The sequence below is a fragment of the Ambystoma mexicanum genome, chromosome 7q, assembly GCF_040938575.1.
Source record: "Ambystoma mexicanum isolate Mex_15411 chromosome 7q, UKY_AmexF1_1, whole genome shotgun sequence".
NCBI lineage: Eukaryota > Metazoa > Chordata > Amphibia > Caudata > Ambystomatidae > Ambystoma > Ambystoma mexicanum.
The window spans coordinates 68,116,671-68,133,540 of NC_090941.1; the positions used below are offsets into that span (position 1 = coordinate 68,116,671).

At 46.1% G+C, this 16,870-nt stretch overlaps 1 protein-coding gene across 1 annotated transcript in view; it reads right to left on the bottom strand.

Moving 5' to 3' along the window:
• Window positions 1–16,870, bottom strand: part of PRKX (protein kinase cAMP-dependent X-linked catalytic subunit) — a 545,345-nt gene that overhangs the window by 371,097 nt on the left and 157,378 nt on the right. The gene's annotated exons all lie outside the window — the stretch shown is intronic.

Sequence of the window (16,870 nt, forward strand, 5' to 3'; positions counted from 1 at the left end):
AAATGACTTGCTTTTAAAGACTTGGCTCCAGTGTGAGTATGAAGTCCAAAGTGTATTGAGATTGCGCCGCACTACAATAACATTTGTTGGGATGCACGTTCAGATCCCAGCCCCTCCCAAATGATTCAGATTGTGGAGAGTGTATTAATTTGTATTTGTATTTTATTTATATGTAATGCGCACCTAACCCAGGGGTAGCCAGGCGCAAAGGCAGCAAGAGGGTTGCAAAGCTTAGTTACATACAGTAGGGTGAGGTCCAGCTAAGGTTACAGTGCCGGACGTATCACGCCAAATAATATGTAGGAAATACACATAAGAGGGTTACAGGTGGAGGGGAGGCATGTAGGTACACGTAAATAGAATAGGGTAAGTGCAAGATAGCATCTGATAAAACAAATGACCAACAAGCTTCTTAAAACATTAGGTGGATACATTGCAGGTGAAAGACGTACATATGAACGTGTGAAGGTAGGTGTGAAGGTGCTCCTGAAACACTGAGGCCTCGTGGTTGAATCTTTACCTCCCACCCCTGGCGGGGTAGGGAACACAAACACACACGGATACATTTTGGTACAGCTGCGGACATAGAAATGTGACCGACACCACGAGAAAGGGTTGCAGTCGGGTGTGAAGGACAAACCCATGGGAGCAAGAGCAGAGGTCTCGAGTTGCCAAAACACGAGCAGAGATTTTAGGACATCAGTGCCACCAAGGAGAATGGTCATCCTATTTGAACTACCAGATGCCCATGAGCAAAACTCTTAAATCCTTCACCATTTAGATTGATTAGTGAGAACCAGCAGGAAACCCAGGCCTCCCTTTGGGGAGGGGGTGGGAGATCAGGGTGAGTAGAGGACAACAAAGTATGTGATTTGTACCAGGCAGAACAGAGGATGATGCCAAGATTACGCCAGGGAAGCGCGATGGGGGTGCCTCCGTGTCTGGGATGAGAAAAGGGATGCTTTATTCATAAGTATCAGACTGACTTTGAAGTTTTCTGCTGAGCTCATGTTGCAGGCCAGGTGCACATCACGCAATAGGTCTCGGGCCAGGACAGTGTCTTCAAAAACCTAACTAATAATTTTATAGCAACCCAGATTGTCACCCACACATCAAGACAGAGAAGTTACAATAAATAACTTTGGTGCCTATATGTATATAGGCGGTAGCCAATGAGGGTGGAGGACGAACACTGTTTATAGTACACATCATCAATGACGATTTATGCAGTTATAGCACGCAGGTTGCTTTGAAGACGAGAAAGAGCTCTAGGGCAATGGATTCATACTACCCTGTTGTCCTTTTCCTTTTTGTATATAAAATATAGCTCTTATTCTTCTCACAAAAGAGTGCGCTGAGCCTTTTTCCCCAGAGGGTTGTTTTTTTTTTTGTCTGGTGGTCGAGCGGTTACTCCACAAATTTAAGAGCAGACTGAATCATCATTTTGTAGCCCATCCACATAATTACAACATTAGTGCAATTTTGTTTGGCTCAGAGACTACAGATTGAAATAGCGGAAGCACAAGAGAACCATCATTGTATGTGGCTGTCTACATCTCCAATGTAATGTCTTACTAAGGAGAGTGGGAAGCGTGTAGCAAGTAGTGTGTATTCAGAAGCAGTGGGGTAAATTATGCCAGAGATGTCTCTTAAGAAATTGAAGAATACACTTTGGAGGAAGCCTTTTGCCTCGCACACATGTCTAGCTAAGAGTCGAAGCAATCCAAACCCTCCTGTCCAAAAAAGAGCAGCAAAAAACACATGCAACAGGGGTAAACATATGAAGCTGTAAACCAAAAGTTAGGAATAAAATGTCATTTGCCACCTCAATCCTCCACATGAACAGCACCACACCATTTTTTGTGTGGAGACAGTTAACACTATCCATTGGCTACTGAAAAATGCAAATTTTAAGACCTGCATAAAAGAACACTGCCAAAAATAACAGTAATGTACAAATCAAAAGTCGAACTCAAAAGAGAGGGGATCACCCATCCAAGTATGCTGCTACCCAACTTGTTCAAATCTAGACCAACAGGAGAGACCAATTCTACAAAGGAGTTTTTGGTTAATTGCTATTTCAATCTCTTTGTTTGTATATTAGCAAAATGGTTGTGCATGTATGTGCACAAGGAGAAATGTCAAATTCAAATTAACATTTGTAGTAAATATCTTCAACAGAGATGTTCCTCCATAGTTGCAAGACTACATTCAAGAAGAATACTTGCTCCTATCCACTGACGGCTCAGAAAAGTCCCAACTCCAGTCAGAAAAGCAATACTTTAGTAGACATATCCAATTTAGATGCAACCTGTGGCGTGAATTCATCAAGCCATTATTAATCAATTAGGATGCAAGACAGGTATTTTTTATTGCCTATGTGTTGTTTAATCTGTACTTTGGAATTTGATATTGAATCAATCAAATATATCAAACGCAAAACAAAAAGTAGCCTGCTCCACCATGCCAAGGACTCCATAAAACTGTCCAAAATGGTGCCTGCCCCATTTATCAACTGAAAGCCATGCTAAACATGAGAAGCAAATGATAAGAAGAGTTACCAAGAGGATTTAGAAGTCATTACTTGGCTTAACGAGAAATAAAAGTGAATAGCAAAAAAAACCTTAATAACAAACACTTACCAATCCACATAACTTTCAAATTCAAACATGGGAACCACACCCTGAAACTGTTCACAAGCCTTATGTTTCGTTAAAGCCAAAAATATTCGAAGGAAAGAATAGCAATAATTTTGTCAAGCATCTTCGGACAATACTTTCAGCCAAAGTTAGTGAAATGGTCACCTATGCCAATGAGAACACAAATCAGTTCCCACTGATGCAACAATATTTTTAATTGCAGAAAATGTTTTGGAGAAGAGATTTAAATAGTCAAGAGTGTACCTGGCATTCACCAATAAAAGCAGGGCTAGTTCTTTAAGGCTTGACAAACAAAAATACTTATGGCATCAACATAAACTACTTAAAAAGAGTAAGATTGGCAAAGTAAGTACCTGCTCCTCAAGCAAAAAGACAAAGGTTACCAACAAGTATCTTTTGCAATAAAAGACATCAATCATTAGATTGAGGTTTTAGCCCATTACAAATGGCTTATTTTCGGCCTACAAACTGAATGAAAAAGAAATATGTTAATGCCCACTTGAATAGAAATCGTATCCCATTCTGGAAACCCAACCTATCAGAAGCAAAAACAAACAGACAAATAGGGACACCTAATCCCATTACTCCTCCAGACAAATGAATTCTTTTGGTTAGTTTCACAGTGAACAAGAGAGCACAGTAGGTCAATTGCAACAAAGTTTATTTGCAGTAATCAGAACTAGACATTTCAACTAATGTCTAATAACCAATCAAAATTCAGCAAATACACTGGCAATATCTCAGTTTCTCACACAATACTGAAAGATCCCAAGAAAAGTTACAAAAATCCTACGAATTCGGGAAAGGCTGGCTGAAACGACAAACTTAAGTTAGTTCTTTGGTTTAAATGCGTGTCAGCAGATAAGCAGAACATTTTGAACTAAATCTATCCGGTTGGCAACTAAAATATTTCCCAAAAATGGCAGTTTGACTGAAGAGAAAGATTTTTGGCGATTTTGAGCGTTTCGCCTGAATACCTTTATTTCTCATTAGGAGACCTAAACAATAGCGTCAGGAAATGTGCATGTGGAGTACAAAGCTTTCAGTTGGTCGTAGTGGGTGCAGAGCCAAGAAATGGACCCCTACAGGATGTACTGGAAAACATTCCCAAACGTTACTGCAAAACAAATATTGCGTGACATTTATGCGCATTTTGGAGCATTCCTGTGCAATTAAAATCATCATTAGGTGCCTACAAAACATACAGAAATCAATTTCTAATATCCGTATGTTGTATCCATGATGAGAATCAGAAATGTACGGATTTTATGATCAGTCTAATTAGAATAAGAAGCAAATGGGTAAAATACTATATTTAGCTCCCTTTTTTTGTGATTTTCAAACATTTTGCAGCACATTTCTAAATTATAATGGTGCCTTTTTTGTTTCAAGTGCAAAATCGAACTAAGCTGGATGGTCTGAAGAAATTAAAGATCAGATGAGGTGTGCTATTTTTGCAAAGCCAAATAGTTACTAGGGTCTGTGCAAGTGGGCTGCTGGATCAGGCGTAGATTGAAGGGAGTTCAAAAGGAATGGTGACCTGGTCAGATAATGACAAAGCTATAGGGGGTGTCAGATTATCTTTACAGAAAATTAACAGCAATTATGTGGCCTTTCACAAGGGTTGTGGGCGAGATACATTACTTAAACCGTATCAAAGTACATTTTCAGAAGTAGTTGTGCCAAGGTAGTGTAATCCTGTTCTACTCTAACAACTTTGCTTTTTCGAAGGAGTTGAAGGAACAGGAGATGGAAGCGGATGACTGCTTTGAGATGTAACCTCAGATTGGATATAGAACAGGTTACGCTATGAGGGCCATCAAACATTCACAATTGAACAAGCACACATGGCCCCAGTCATTAGACTAGCAAGAACACTGGAAGGGCCCCGTAGATCATGGACTTGCAGGCAGCAAGAGGGGGCAATGGGGGAGCTGGAGTGCTATAATGTGGAAGAAGGAGGGTTATAAGTTGGCTCAAGGGTAATATCAGTTATATGTGATCTTCCTGACCACAGTTACAGAGTGGTAAATTTCATTGCGGACAAAATACAGAAAAATAAAACACAGAATTGTCTTTCTTTTTAATTTGGGGGTTGGGTGGTGCCCCCCCAACGCCTCCTGTTTATTTACCCTTGTAACGCCACCCCAACTCCATCCTTTACCCCACTACCGTTTACTTAATTGTTTGCAGTGTTTTTCGGGGTTTTGGTCCACTCTGAAATTTACCACTCTGCAGAGGATAGCCATATTAGAAAAAGGCAGGTCAGGGAGGAGTTGGGGACAAACTGGACAGGTTAAAAGGCAGTTGCTGACAGTGTCAGGGTTCTGCAGGGGTTTGGATTAAGTGAACCTTAAATGAAGTTCATAAAGGTTTTTATTACTTGGTAGTAAACTCGGCAGGAAACTGAAGCGATTTTAAAGGTGAGTGAAGTTAAATGGGGCTTCAAATACATAACAATGGGAAGTGTGAGGTAGGTTTACATAGGTTTGGGAAATGCATCTGGATGCTGCAAGTCACACTTGGCAGGGCAGAATTAACGTTACCTACATTAAACAAAATGGAGTGCAAGCTCCGATATTTATTGTCCTGTCAAGTGGACAACATTGGGGATGAATACAAAAAATGAGCCGCATTCCAGCTCTTCAAGAATCACAACCATGACATTTCTTGGACCAAAGGGGTTCTTGCAAAAGCACGGAGCAGAGTTTCCTGTATAATTAAGCCTCCAGTTTACACAAGGTTTTAGTCCTCACCTTATTAAATACTGGAGAGATCAAAGGGGCCTATAGCGGATCGATACAGTTAGCAACTTTGACAGTTCTCAATCTATACAGCCTGCTCCTAACAAGGAAACTCAGACATCTGCTCTGAGAACCCCTCAAGGTTTGCAAATTCAAGGTGACTGTAAAAGGTGTATTGGATCAGAGTGTGCATGAGACCCACATAAGGAAGAAGCATATGATGGGAAGCGGAGCAGTACTATCCATAACTCACAGGTGCCCCATGATACATACATGGGTGTAGCGGGATAATCAGTGACCGGGTATGTAATTAGGGAACATGGTGGCCATGACTGTGGGAGGAGCAAATAGGTAACACTACTCTACTGTGAAGAGCAAGTGAAGCAGCTTCCTTCATTTTACAAAAGTAATCTTGTAGGAGGTCAATATAGTAAATATGAGACGTGATGGCACCAATGAGTCGCCTGTGGGAGCACACCACGCATCCCATCTTGCAAAACTACCATTACCTGGATAACGTTTAAGACCATCACCACAAAGACCTCGCTGCCATCATGGCAACCCTCAAGGTCACAGTACGAACACAACATCCTTCCTGTTTCCATACACAAGACCCTTCTGACTGAAGCACTACTTCCTTACCCAACAACATCTTCCTCACAAGACCCACTTTCCCCTTAACACACAAATCGTTCAAATTCTCCAGCTTCATAAGAACAATAAAAATACAAAATATAAACACTGGCAAACTCAGCAATTACCGCCCATCCTGAATATTTCTTCCCCTCCTAGGTAATATCCTGAGAAAGCAGTAGCCACACAGCACAATGATGTCAACAACCTCCATCAGTCCCGTCAATCTGGTCTCGGACCCAGATACACCACGGAAATAGCTTACATCAAGTTGTTAAATGAAGCCCATAACACCATCGATTACGTCTATGCTTGCTTCCTGGTCCTTCTCGATCTCTCAGCAGAGTTCGACAGTGCAGACCACCAGGCGCTCACCAACTTTTTACATCGCAGCATGGGGATCAGCGAGAAGTTTTGCAGCTGTTTCAAAATCTACCTTGCTAGCCCCCCCACCAATTCGTACAAATGGATTCCTCCAACTATACCCATCGCCTCTGGAGTCCTGCAAGGATCATTCCTCTCCCCCGTGGTTTTCACCTTTTACATGGAACTGCTTGGAGCTCTCCTTGCTCCACGCAACATCCACATCCACCCATAACCAGCTAACAAGCAGCTGTACATCAAGAGGCTATCCACTGGAGACCTGCACAGGCTTACTGCCTGCCTCACAGTGATATTGTCCTGGATTGACCTCCGTTTACCTGAAGACCCATTCCTACTGCTAACCAACAACACTTAACACCCACATCTGGCTTTCCAGTTTGAACCTGGAAGGCTTAACAACCCAGCTGTTTACCTGCACCAAGTACATTGGGGTTGACAACAACAGACACCTCTCACTCAAAGAGAACATAGCTAGGAAGACACAAACGGCTTGATACCAACGTTCCCTCCTGTGGGAAATTAAGTCCTTCATCACAAAAAACAACTTCAGATCTGCTATCCAAGCCTTCGTATTCCCACCTGGATGGTGGCAATGACCTTTTGGAATGCTTTCTGGTGACTGCCCTGGCACTCCTGGAGTTTGGCACTACATACTGCAGCACAACTCAAAGTACGAGTTCTTCCAACTACGATTGTAAAGTCTTCTGTTGCTCCACGCTCAATGAATACAATAATAAGACTGCACAAATTTGACATCACCCTAACCCTCAGCGATCTGTGCTGGCTCCTGCTGCAAGCATGTATTTGAAAATCCTGCTGCATCATCTACAAGGCTGTCGCCCTGAAGTCCCCAAGCTACCTTGCTGAGAAACTCAGCATCTCTGGAGGCCTATGATCCACCAGAAATAAGGACATGTGCAGAAAGAAATACAGAAGACTGTCCTTTTCCTGTGCCACCAGATTCTGGATCCTCCCCCACCCCCAACACCACAAAACTCGCCCCATTCCTATTACATTTCACAGGAAGGTACTCGAGACCCTCCTCTTCGAGGAATGGCTGCTCTCTAAGACAGAGGCTACACACCCTCCACTCCCCATCTAGCTTACGACTTGCTGATCTGCTTCCCAGCTTCCGTTCCATACTGCCAACTTGCCTGCCTACCCCCTCGCCCCCCCTCCCCGCGCACCGGCAGTTGGCTCCTTGCTCCCTTGAATATCTGCTTCCCTCATCGTGCACTTAAAGTGCTCCATTGGTTTCTGAAACTAGGTCTGGGCTCAAATACGAAAATAATAAGTTGTCTCAAATACTCCAATAATAATAAAGTTGTTTGGTGACCTAACTTTGTATTTGCTTACTACATATAAAGCCATTTGAGCAAAGATACAAAGTCCCACCCAGCACCCATGGCTGGAGGTTCACCTCCAGATTCGCAATGCATTTTGGGTATGCAAATTAGCTCAAACACGAAGCCTTTGCTCTAAGAAAAACTTGTCTATAGGGCAGTGCCATTTTAAATCTAGCATTTTTTTCAAACCAAGACAGACCGTCTTCATAGCTGCAGTAAACTACATAACGGTTTCACCCTTATTAGCACTCCAGTTCCCTGTACAATAAACCTTCTCAACCACTTGTGTTCTCCTCCTACTGGTTTCTGTGCTCTTCACATCGTCAGGGAGGCAGTCTTAACTTGCAGCTCACAGCAAGTGCAGGTGTTGACAATCAACAATGATTCTGCTGCAAGGACTTCTAGTAGCTGTAGTCATCAGGTTTGCAAGGAACAAGCTCACACCCAATCCCACAGTGGGGAAAGGGGGGGGTGTGGAAGTGCCCTAAGTGAGGCACTTCAAAGCAGGGCATATGTCACCCCGGTGCAGCACCCTATCAGATTCTGAAGATTCCACCCTTCAGAAATCCTGGAGATATGACAAGAAAGAAAGCAGAGAGGGGCGCACTAGAGTTCCCTGTACAGTAGGGTGCTCTTCACATCATCAGGGAGGCAGTCTTAACTTGCAGATCATAGTAACTTCTTTACGGCTGGCGAGTTGCATGCAACTTGAATGGTTACCCCCCCTGATAGATTATAGGGCGGCGCTCGCCACCCTATAGTTAGGGTGAATTTGCGTTACAATGGAAATCGAAAAAAAAAATTGCTAATAACCATGACTGGTGTGATGGATTTGGCTGAAATTTTACAGAATTTTGTACGTCTGGACCCCACAGACGGGAAAGATTCTTTAAAAATAAACAAGGTTAAGAAAACAATAAAAAGCACTTTCGAGCTAGTCCCCATTCATTTTGCCATAGACAAAAAGGGCCAATTTTTGCTCCACCGCACAGCCAAAACCGCGGGATGGATTTGGACCTGGTTTTAAACAACTTGGTCACAAGACGATCCTTTTGCAGTTTGGGGTTATTCCGTCCAGTACTTTTCAAAATATTTGACGGAGAACGGGGTGGCCCTTTCTCCAAAATAAATAGCTTTATCTACCAAGGTACATTGAGAATCTGGGCATTTATAAAAGAAACAGCCACCATATTTTTTTTCTTCTTCTCCATGCAAGAGATACCTGCGATTATACCTCAGCTTATACCCCAGGGTATTGGAAAATAAACAAAAAAAACATTTGTAGATCAAAAACATGCAAATGCCAAAAGGCTAGAGGTGAGGGGGGGAAGCAAGAGGACACCATGTGAAATTTTGGAGTTGGGAGGTTGGAGGGGGCTAGGGACCAATTTTGCAACATAAGGCACAACCATTTTTCTCATACCCTTGGGTATAACCTGGGGTATAACCGTGGCTACCCGACATTTCAACTGAAACTGCGTCGCAGAAACAAGTGTTGTGGGGGAATGGGAGAGGCGAGGAGGCCATGAGGCGTGTGGAGGGAGCAGGCACAGATGGGGTGGGTGGGGCGATTGGTGTGTGTGAGGGCAAAAAAGCTTTATTTCATCCTTTTTCATAAAGAAAATTAACTTCCATGCTTCAAATAACTCAGCTCTCCATGCAGGACTTCATTTGAACATAAAATGAGGCAACGGAAAGTAGATAGTTACAAATGCAACAATGCCCTCCCCATCTGTAGCATTCTACGCTACAATGGGGACGTTTAAGGTTAGCTTTGTAAAATACTTGTTCTATGAAACCAAATACTGGCTGTGCTCATTCGTACTGAATTTCAACATTGTTTGCCGGTCAGAGATGTAGCTGTGGGAGGATTGGATGGAGGAACATGAAAACATGGGATACACACCGGCTGTCACGGGGTTACTGGCAAATGCCTGCTTAACATCTGTCGCAAGTGAAAAGTTATACTATAAAAGAAGCCAGGTGGTGCCCATCTAGGGGAGCCGGTGGTCTTGAAGTAAAAGACCAGAATTACAGCCTGCACAAGAAGAGAGGTAAAAACTGCACAGGTGTACCCAGCCAGGAATCATGCGGCAACTAAAACGGTCTGACGTGGCTCCAAGATCCAAACAAGAGCAGATCCAACAGCAACAAAATATATACGTATCTATAGCATCTTTTCTCCTCACCCCTACGAAAAAACCAGAGCTTGTCTCCTGCCTAGTCATGTTGCTAACGAACGCTGCCAGGGAGTTGGCATGTGCAATAAACCTTCAAATAATAACCTTTATAGCTTGCCACCAACAACAAAAGGATATTTCAAAGACAAATATGTAAGAAAAATTAATTGGTTCATAATGTGTGTATAAATATGTAAGGTGATGAAGCAGCATAATGCTCCCACGTTATGAAGGTTATTGCAACATTTAAAATGCACTTTAGCAGTACTTTCCAAACGTGCCTTGTACAAGAATTCAAGTGGGATTTAAAATTAATTCAAACATTTGCAAGGCTCAATTCCTCAGGTCACATTGGCCACCTGCCATGCATTTGTTGGTGCAATCCCTCAGGCAGGGATGAAACTAGACCCAAACTGTGGGAGCCTGGGGATGCAGGCCATTCGTTTAAATGGCTGCAGAGGGGCGGGCCGCCTTTAAGGACTATGTGGTCCCAGGTAAACTTACTTGCATGGGACCTTCTTCCTGTTCCTCACCAAGGAATATTTGTGGGAACGAGTGTCCAATTGGCACCAGATGGTAAATTATACATTGGGCCAGTGACTTTACCCAAGGCCTAATTTTATTTTCAAATCTTATTTATTGGCATTTGTTATTTATTACAAACATAGGAAAATTACCATTACTGCCATCAAACAATAAATCACATAGCGTCTCATATTATTAACGTTTACAACTTAACATGAAACTTTAACTATCTCCAAACGTTTGTTTCTTGAGAGGCCGGTGCCGAGTGGGGGCACAGGGGGGGATAAGGACCCTCAGGGGGGTGGGGGGGGAGAACTTCCTTTGGCAGGGTTCACATGAGGTAGTGATTGGGCTGCCTCGAGGACTCCAGTTCTAGCCATGGGACTTCCTACTGTGGGTCTGCGGTGGTTCATGGGGGCTTATCGTCGGAGGGGTAGAACAAGGGGTCTGCGAGTCCCTTCCAGGCGTCTAAAGTCATACTCGTGGCATCTGTGGATCTAGCCACACTCTCCTCCCAGGCTCTCGTTTCTGCCTGCACCCATCGTTTCAGTTCTCGGTGCCAGATTTTCTGTTGTGGTCCCGACGGTTTCTTCCAGGACATTGCAATTGTCCTCTTAGCCAGAATACACATAATGTCCATTAGTCTAACTAGATGCCTTAGCTTTGCTGGTCTGGGGTATGTGCCGAGTAGGCACTCCGCAGGAGTCCATTCGTATCTGGTCAGCCCCAGATTTTCACTTGTCTGCTGTATTGAAGACCACAGGGATTGTGTCCTGGCACAGCGCCAGAATGCGTGAAGCAGGTCCGCATTGTCCATTTCGCACCAGGTGCATTTGGAGCTCTGAGTTTTATGGAGTCTGGCCAGCCTGGATGGGGTTAGGTATGTCCGATGCAGAAGGTTCAATTGTATTTGTCTAAACCTATGGTTTCTAGATACTGTTTTAGGAAATGTCAGAGCCCTTTCCCATTCCCCGTCTGCTAATTCTCGGCCTATGTCAGCTTCCCATCTGGATTTGAGTCCAGCACTGCGTGGGTTGGGAGTGTCATTTAGGAGGCTATAGATCTGAGACACTAGTCTCCCTCCCTCTCCCAGCTCGTACAGTAGCGTGATCAGGGGGTTTGTGTCTGGTTCCTCTGGCCATGTCGACCATCTGGCACGTGTCGTGGATCTTAATTTTTGATACCACAGAAACTGGCCTGTGTGGACCTCATTTTGTTCTTGAAACATTTCAAATTCTTTGAACTCCCCTTCCGTGTATAGGTCCCCCCATGAGTATATCCCTTTCTGTTCCCAGAGTCTGAGTTGTAGTAGGTCCGCGGGGGATTTGCATAAGTCCGAGATAAGCGGGATGTTCGGGGAGTATTGGTGTTTGACATGGGCGAGGGATTCGGTCCTGCGCCAGATTTTGCATCCAAGGGTGACCATAAGGGGGGCATTACTTATCAGGTGGGTGGGGGCCCAGGGAAGTTCTTTCATGTACAAGGGGGAGACCAGTGGCTGCAGAAGAGGTGTCTCCGATGTGGCGTCGTCCGCTAACCATTTGGTGACAAAGCTAAGCTGCGCGGCCAGATAGTATTTTTCAAAATTTGGGAGTTGGATTCCCCCCCGAGTATACGGTAACGACAACGTGGTAAGCGCTATCTTACGTCTTCCTTTCCCCCACAAGAAGTCTCTAAGCATACTTTCCAGTAGGCGAAAGAAGGGCGCTTTGATGTAAAAGTGTACGTTCTGAAATCCATACAAGAATCTAGGAAGGACAATCATTTTAGTTATGGAGGCCCTGCCCATCATGGATAGGGGGAGTTTCGCCCAGAAAGCCATAGATTTCCTCAAGGTCGGGAGAGCAGCCTTAGTGTTGCGCTCATGCATTTGTTCGGGGGAATGCATTATGTGTATGCCTAAGTATTTGAACGAGGTGTGTTCCCACCGCATTCCCACCGAAGGAAGCTCCGATGTTTCCTTTCCCTTAAGGTTTGCCAGTGGGAAGAGACAGGATTTGGCTCTGCTGAATTTTATTCCGGAAACCTTCGCGAAATTGTCTAGGACATCTAGCAACGTAGGCACATTGTAGTATGGGTCCTTGACAAATAATAGAACATCGTCCGCATAGAGAGAGATAATGTGGTCAGTGTCTCCCAGCCGGATCCCAGCATCAAAAAATTGCTTTCGAAAGTAGATAGCAATGGGTTCCAGGCCTAGTACGTAGAGCATGGGAGAGAGGGGACAACCCTGTCTGGTTCCTCTGCATATGTTCCAGACCTCCGATACGTGCCTCCCAGTATTTACTCTGGCTCTAGGTTTCGTGTATAATATCTTGATCCACCTAATGAACCTCGGGCCGAAGCCGAACCCCTCCAGAACCGCCAATAGCCACTCCCAAAAGATCGAATCGAACGCCTTAATGGCGTCCAGGGACAGTAGTGCATATGCTTCTGTGGAAGCTTCAGTTTGAGCAATGACATGCTGCACTCTGCGCAAGTTCATGGTTGTGTTTCGGGCTGGTATAAAGCCGCATTGGTCTTCGTGTACTACTTGCCCTATAACTCTAGCCAGTCTATTTGCTAACACCGTCGTCAGGATTTTCACCTCGTAGTTGAGCATTGCTATCGGACGGTACGAGTCACACCTGTCAGGGGGTTTATTGGGCTTAATTATCGGGATCAGGAGGGTCTCTCTCATGCTATCAGGTAATATCCCTGTCTCGTGTGCTTCTTGAAAAACCTTGTGTAGCAGGGGCGTTGGAGTTTTATAAGGCGTACGAGCCCACCCTGAGGGCAGACCATCGCTCCCAGGCGTCTTGCAAGTGGCTAGCGATCTAATGGCTTCTGTGATATCCTCAGTTGTGATGTCTGCATCTAGGGCCTCTGATTGCTCTGGGGGCATCTTGGGGAGTCCTATCTCTTCAAGGGTGTCCATGATTTTTTCTATGGGGATCTGGTCGCTATGAGAGTAAAGGCGTTCATAGAATCCCTTAAAGGTATCGTTTATGGCTTGCTGTGTCTGTGCTAGCCCCCCTTCCTCGGTTTGTACCCCGGTGATAGTGTGCCTGGGGTGCTCTTTCTTGCAGAGCAAGGCTAGCATTCTGCCTGGTTTGTCCGCCTCTGTGTGTGTTCTATTAGTTTTGGTGGCATAATCAAATTTGGCGAGCCTATTCCAAGCTAAGGTAAGTACTTTGAGGTTGTCTTCCCTTTGTTCTGTGGCAACCGGGGCTGCTTCCAATTGTTCTATTTGTTGCTCCCAATGGGTCAGCTCGCCCCTGAGTTGTCTTTTAATGCCCCCTGCCTTTGCTATTATTTCCCCCCTCGTCACTACTTTTAGGGCGTCCCACATTGTGCTTAAGCGGTCTACGCTTCCGGTGTTTCTTTCTATGAAGGATTCTATGACTTCGTGCAGGTCTTCTCTAAATGTTGGGTCTCCCAGAGCATCTATCGGCATTCTCCACATTGGAATAGGAGGTCTGGGGCCAGTGTGATTCCAGCCCACCAGGAGTGGCGAGTGGTCGGAAATGGTTCTGCCCAGATAATGGGCTTCTTCTATTTGTGGCATATGCTCATTGCTTATGAAAACATAGTCCAATCTGGTGTGTAGACCGTGCGGAGCGGAGAAATATGAGTACCCTCGAGCGTCAGGGTGACACTCTCTCCAGGTATCTGCCAAGTGTAACCTATCGACTAATAGGGAGAGGGCCGTTGTAGCCGCTGAGGGTCCTTTTGGGTGCGGGAGGGACCTATCGAGTATCGGGTCGTGGACACAGTTGAAGTCTCCCCCCAAAAAAGGATTTCATGCCGATATGGCGCAATCTTAGCGTACATGGAGTTTAGGTACTATGGGATGTTGGTATTGGGGAGGTAGGAGTTCACTATGCAAATATCTGTTTGTTCTAGTCTACCCCATAGTATTACAAACCTTCCCTCTGGGTCTGACTCGGTCTTAGTTATCTGGAAAGGGAGTTGTGGGTGAATCCAAGTGTATACCCCTCTTGCATAACTAGAGTACGAAGTTCCGACCCCCTGGCCTCCCCAGTGTTCACTTAGCCTCTCTAGGGATTCAGCCGTGCAGTGTGTCTCTTGCAATAACGCTATCTGTATTCTCTTTCTGTTCAAATAGGACTCGACTCTATTCCGGCCTAGGTATGAACCCAAACCCCTCACATTCCAGGTCAATATCAATGTTGGTTTTAGCCGCCATGATATGGTAATTGAGTAACACTCACAGTTGTCCAACCCCTGTTGGCCTCGTTTGTCCTTCCGTCCTGTCTTGGTCTTCTCGCCACCTGTCCTCTCGTTCCGGGCCCAGATCTTTCGTTGGTTGGAGATTTTCGAACTTGTGTAGATCCCATTGTGTTGAATGGGGAAAAACTAAACAAAACTTTCCAAACTGACCCTAGCAGCTGCTTATAACTTGCAGCGCTCAGGGGCTCCTGAGCCTTCCAGGCCACTCCTGGCCTTCCGGATCAGGTTCTGTGTGAGCAAACTGCTTACACCTTTTCTGGTGGGGTGGGTTGCTTGTCCGCCGCTTGTATGCTCCTCCGATCTCACGTCCGGTGTTGCGAGACTAGTAGTAGGACCTACATAATGGTTCGTTCATCTACGGTTCGTGTTCATTTCCTTTTGTTTTCTGTGGGGATTGTCCATTGCTTGCTTTCACCGGGGGTGGGTGGTCATCCCCGGTCTGAGTTCAATGATTCTTCCTTGTCGTCCGCCAGATTGTTATGCTCAAGCCACATGTTAGCTGCGGCTGGGGTCTCTAGGAACGTCGCTTTCCCTTTATATAGAATCTTGAGACGTGATGGGTATAAGAGCATATATTTCAAGTTGAGCTTCCTCAACCGGGCTTTTATTGGAATGTAAGAGTTTCTGGCTCGTTGTACTGCAGGGGCGTAGTCCGGGTATATAACTATTATGGAGCCGTTTCTTTTTATCTCCCCGCCTTCTCTAGAGAACCGCAGTATGGTTTTGCGGTCTCTAAAATTCAAAATCTTTGCTATGATTGGACGTGGGTGAGATCCAGGTGGGGGACGTTTCTGGAGAGACCTGTGGGCCCTTTCGACGGAGAATCCCTGGGAGAGGTTTGCCACCCCTATTTCTTGCTGTAGGAGCGTTTCAGTGAAGGTCGTCGGGTCTGGGCCTTCTAGATCTTCGGGAACCCCCAGTATGCGAATGTTATTGCGGCGCGCCCGACCTTCTGCGTCCTCAGAGCGGGCCTCTAGCCTGGCTACCTTTTGCTCCAGATCTCTGACCGTCGTCTGTAGATCTCGGGTGTTCTCAACATTTTCCTGCAGGGCAACCTCAGTCTCCATAACTCTTTCCGTTAGGTTGCGGGCGTCCTGCCGCATGAGCTGCATATCTGACTTCACCTCTTCAAGCCGTCCCTCGAGTGATGTGCGGAGGGCAGCTATTGCTTGGAGGACTTGCGTGTGTTTGAGGTCCTCCTCTTGTTGAGGCGGATCGTCAGGGAATTCTCAATCTTGTTGTGATGACTGCCTTTGGGGTCTGACTGTCGTAAAGGAGTCCATCGTGACTAGTTTCGGCTTGGTCCTGGGGGGGGAGACATCTCCTGGTTTGAGGTCTATAAGTGCAACCCCCTGCAGAGTGCAGATCTGTCGACGACCCCTGTATCAAGAGTTTTGTGTGGGCTACGAGGGAGCTATAGGCCCAGGGATCCCACCCTAGTTTTTCGGTTGTTACCGGCAGCTGGAGTCTGCACAATTAGGTTTCAAAATCTTGACCAGTGGCTGTGGGCTCAGGTTGTGTGGGGAGCCTTTTTCTGGGAGTCGCTGTGGTGCCAACAGGTCCCGGGCTCCGATGAGTTGCCGGCAGGCTGATGTCGTCCCACACCTATGGGTCAGGCTCCCAGGGGCTCCCAGTCACTGTAGTAGTCACCCTTCTCCCTCTCGGGCCTTAGTGCCGTGAGTGGGTTCGTTCCGCCAGGGACTGCCTCCCACGGGTCTTCTCGCGTATCAGGCAGCCTCTAGGGCGACTGCACCCCCACAGGTCCAGGCCAGTCCTCCTCGCAGGAGCCGGTGATGGGCCCCAGGGCCGACCGAGCTTTGCTCCCTCAGGCTGCTGGGGGGCCGTATGAGGCGTTTTCAGGTGGTCCCGTTAGGGAGCGTCGTGAGGGGGGACCTGGCCCCGCTTTTTGCATTAGTGAGGGGCCCGCCGCCTTCTGTACTGTTCCCCGTAACTCGCTCAAGTGCAGGCTGTGAGCGTGAACAGTCTCACCTTCATGCCGCCGGGACTGCTAAGTGCTCCCAGTTCCAGCGTCCTCCTCCTGACCGCGCCCATGCAGCGGTTCCTCCGACTTCCACGGCAGTCACCGGTGCCGGTCTCCCCCCGTCGAGTATCCACCGGCGGGGCAGGGAACAGGCTCTTCCGCAGCGGCCACCCCAGCTGCAGCG